This window comes from Falco cherrug, chromosome 1, assembly GCF_023634085.1.
Source record: "Falco cherrug isolate bFalChe1 chromosome 1, bFalChe1.pri, whole genome shotgun sequence".
Lineage (NCBI taxonomy): Eukaryota > Metazoa > Chordata > Aves > Falconiformes > Falconidae > Falco > Falco cherrug.
Window position 1 is genome coordinate 16,120,621 of NC_073697.1, and position 5,122 is coordinate 16,125,742.

The following is a 5,122-nucleotide window of genomic DNA, read 5'->3' on the forward strand; positions in this document are numbered from 1 at the left end:
TCTCTTCCCTTCCTTGCAAGGGAGTCTAATATGCTCTTGTTACATGCTCTGCTGGGAAGTTTTTTAACGGTGCTTGAATTTCCAGGCTCACTGCAAATGCCACACCTTTTCTTTACTACATTTGTGAAATTCAGCTTCCTGGTTTTATAATGCAGCATAGGCAGAGTGTGACACTAGAGTTTTGCATGTATGGACCTGGTAGGTAAACGCCAACTTGACTCATCCCACAATTAAAATTTGTCAGAAGGAGATCCCAGTTTATATATTTGAGCAGTGTTATTGTTCAAGGGACAAGCATAAGCAATTCATCTTCATTTGAGATGGCAAAGAAATGAGTGAGAAAGACTAGCAACAGATGCACTTTTGTTTTCTTTGTGCAGTGGAAAAACAAAACAGAAGCTGATTCCCCCAGTTATTATTTTTGCATGCATATTATAAAAGATATCAGACTTGAGTTGAGGTTTTATCTAACTAGTATATTTCATGCATTAACCCACTCCTTTTATGCACTGCAGGCTAAATGATGTCTCCCTTCAGTTGTGCAGGAGCACTGTATGCAGGGGAAATAGCAACAATTTCCCTCCTCCCTCTTAAGTGTGCAAGACACGTCATTCAAATCCAAGTATAGGAATAAGTAGCTACTACTGATGACCACATTAATACCAGAGAGACGGTATTATTAATAAAAGCCAAGGATGACTCTACAGCTTCAAACATTTTCCTACATCCAGATGCATATCTATGCATACATGACTTACCTAAAATTTGCCTTTATTGATTTTCCCATGCACACTGTGGAAATACCTTGAATTGCAAAGGAATAACGTCTTGGGAGTACACATCCTTTCTGTGGATTAGGCATTAGGCTACCAAGTACAACCCCTACACGTGAGGCTGATGAGCAGGTAAAAGCATTTTTACTGTGATAACTTTAGGGTGGGTGTAACCTTGAGAGCTGGTCCTGTGATGCACAGTTATTTCACTGTGGCTACTTACCTGTCTGAGAACATGGGACTGTACTTCTGGCTCATGCCCCACGTGGGCTTTAACATGAAAAACCAAAAATCCTGTGGAGATAAATTAATTATTCTTTACATCTGTAAGATGCAAAGATGTAAGTCCATTGACACCTACAAACCACCTGTGAGTAAAACTTGTGTGAAATATTTGACCCTTAGAAATGGGTAAATTTAAGCTGGGTTAACCTACTGAAGGTAAAAGGATAATTTCATTCCTTTCTACCAATTTTTAAGTCATAATAAACAGTGAAAAGTTTGCTATACATTTTCTTCCATTTGAACTCTCAGTTTCTAGTTTCACCCATTGTTTATCATACGATTTATGTACACCATCCTGATGATATCCTCAGTACTTTTTATTCCAGAAAACACTGATAGAGATTTATGCAGTCTCTTTTCTAGTTTCTCAAAGTCTATGTCTATTTTCAAATATATCCCAAACTTGCTGTCTCCAGTTCAAATGCTCTGTCACATTTTCCCTGTGTCTCCAGTCTCCTCTACATCTCGTTCGTCTTTCAGGGCAGCAGCTGCTGGGCTGCTTCTTTGAGGCTCTCAGCGAAGCTCAAAAGCCAAACTAAATACACAGAAACCTCTGAACTAAATTTCCATTTTTCTACAGGACTCTTGACCTATTGGTCTTCTCAATCTTAAAGGATCGATCACCACAAGAATTAGCTCCTACCCTATAACTTAATAGTGACATTTACTCTAGACAAGCTATTCCTTTGTCAACATTCTTCTGGCAGCCACACAAGACCTGCTGGCTTCACAGCTCTCCTTCCCACACTGCTTGCCCCTTTTTCTTTGTCCAGCTGCATCCACAGCTATAGGAGTGGGGCCTGACTCATCTGCAGATACAAGGCAGCAGGCTGAACCCTCAGGACTCACTTAATTCATTGACAGCTGCCAGACATGGAAACCTTCTTGTCAAGAAGGGATTCAACTCTGACATATAATGTTTCAGGTTGTACACCTAAAATCTAGCTTTAAGTCCTAATCTGCTAAACAAGTAGGTTTACTTTGGGATTTCAGAAAAAAAAAAAAAAACCAAAACCAAAAAACAAACAACCATGTAGCTATCACTTGTGTAAATACTCACATTTCTGGATGTTTACGTGATCACAGGCTCAGGGCAGGAAGGCTGAGGTCCAGAATTCACCTTTCACTGCAAAGAATTTAGTCCATGAGAAGTAAGCAAAACTTCCTACAAATGGGATAAATGGGATATATATACTCTTGAAAATGCAGTGTAACAATACGTCCAAACACTACCAACTGCAGCAGTTTAAGAAGTCAAGGGTCATAAAAACATCGAAATACCAGTTTGCTCAGGGCATTGCACGTAATCAGCATGTCATCCAAAGAAGTGTGTTTGTCATTAAACAAACAGATTTTCACTGGCGAATTAGTATTAGCAAATTCATTGATGATACTGGTAATATCATGTTCATTTATCATACATAAGCATAACACAGAGTGACCAGGTTGTTACTTCTAAATGGAGGTTTGTGAACACTCACTAAAATGGTTAGGCTGTAATACCAGTTGTTGATCTGATGGATTTCTGTTGACTCCTCCAGAAAAAAGGAAGAAAAATGATGGGTCCAGGCATCAGTCCTTATAAACACAGTTTAAACAATGTGATTTCACAGTTGCTTAAAAGTCACGCAGCAGCTGTGCTGAAATTGTAAAATCTGCAGTTTTATTATGCCAATGACTTTCTATTGGCCTCAGCCATAAAATAACATACTCCTCACCAAAGTTCTCTGCTAAACAAAAAACACATCCAGACTGACTAAAAATCAAACTCAGACAAGCAAAAAATAATTTGGCCTTTATCTTGCTGGGCCTGATTGGTCCAATAATACACAATTTTATTTTTCTTCTTCACTGCTACTCCTACTGATAATTACCTTATTCCCAATGGAGAAAATAAAGCACTGAAAAGTAACTATTGCTGAGAGGAATTCATAAATAGTACTTTGTACTTCTGCAGGAGTTAATGGCAAGCTGAAATTTTCCTTTTTCTTTTCTTTTTTTTTTCTTTTTTTTTTTTTTTGGTGCAAATTTCAAATTTGCCAACTGCAAAAGAGGATCTGCTGAGGAGGTTTTCTCTCCAGCAGAGAAGATAAGCGAGTCCTAATCATTCACGACTGCTTGGGAGTTCAGGTGATGGCTTTCAAACAAATTATTGCTTCTAGAGTAATAGCTGTCTTTAGCCTACATCTTCTGTGTCCATGTCTGTAGTTAGAGGGTACATTAAGGTCTAGTGTACTGTATACTTTAGGCAGAATAAAAATAGGTTCTAAATATAGCACTTAGTTGAACGTGAAGTAGATGTTCCAGATAATGCTTCAGGCAGTGAAGCTACTACAACACTGTCCTGCTTATAGGTATAATATCAGGGAATTGGGGAAAAAGCCCTTTCCATGATTTCTGTGATGACAGCTAATGTTTGAATCACATACTTCAAAAGAAGGAAGACATAAGTGGGAATATTGCCTGCCCTTTGCTCATTTAAAGATAATGTTCTAAATCTGATTTCATTTTAGGTTTTAGCTGCAATTTTCTAGTATTGCATGTGTGTTTTTCATGATTTGTACACTCTGACAACAGTGACTTGTCAAATATCTGAAGGAGTACATGCCAGGATAGATGGGGTACAAAGCCTTCCTGAGGAGTCTGTAAACAATCTACTATGATTTGCCTAAAATTATACTTGTATGGGATTGAGTCTGTCGATTTTGTGTTTGTAATGGTATTTACCAGCCATATGACAGGATAAAAGAGAACATGGCACACTATGGCTATGATCAGAGTATCAAATATTGAATCAGTAGGAAGCCCCTGAAGACATTCTGATTATCCATTTACATTTCTTAGACTTGATTCAGTCTGTTGTTATGCATACCTTTAGATTTAGAAAACAGTGAATATTAATCTTCTGAAAGCATGAATAAAATTGATCTCTGTGGACATTATCTGATGACTCATCTGTTGGACTATGTAGAAATTCAGTTACTATCAAATAAATTTTATTTTTGGAACAACTACAGCTAATGCAGTCATCATGCTGACAACGTGTACCATTTAACCTTAGGCCTTATATTAATTTTACAGTGGAACTAAAACCATAGGCCACCATCATTTAATAGACTACCTAGGTACACAAGCATTGAGCTGAATCTAGATTTCTATGCACTCAAAAGGACAACAAGTTGCTACTGTTCAGCTTTCAGGGTTAGCAGCCCACTAAATTGGAAGGGGCTTTTTGTACCTCTCAGAGATAATATTTCAGATTGCTTGCAGACTCATCCTGATCCTCTTAAACTATTTCTGGTTTTCTATTTGGACGGCAATGGCAAATGGATTATCTCATTCTGGTCAGCAATAATTATTCAGCCTTCTGTCTGAATGCCACCTTGACCTTTCACTGCAGAACTAGCACTCAAAGACTGAGAGTACCACACAAATCTCTGCTTTGAGACCCATGTCCCAGACGAGGTACACTCCACCAAGCATCATAAACCCGCTGTGAAAAATGTGACAGCTAATTAAAAAAAAATCGATTTTGTTATCTGATGCAACATGTCACACAGATTCCTAGGTAGTTCATACCACCCAGAGCTGTTGTTTCAGGTATGTGGAAGCATGACTATGAATGCATTAATTCTCTGGAAATTAATGAGTAATGTGCGTCTTCCAAAGCCAGAGTTTCCAATACCAAAGATGGCAGCTGAGAGGAAATGCTGGTAGGGTGCACCACCATGTGTCTCCATTTGATCTCTGTACAGATGGAAAAGGAGGTGATCAGAAGTGCAGGATGATTCCTGGAAAGCTGTGATAAATCACACAGAAGATGATTCAGAGCACTCTGGTGCTGGATATTGATGTTTCACTGCGTTGCCTTCTGGATTCTCCATCAGCCATACAAGCGACCAAGATTCTAATTTAAGTACCCAAGCTCTCACATACAGTATTTATATTTGACATGTAAATTCTCCTGGGCAAATATGAACCTAGGTTACATAGACTATGATAAAAGGCATAGGTTCACCCCAATCATATGGGTTTTTTTAATTCAGTAAAGCTTCCAAAAATTC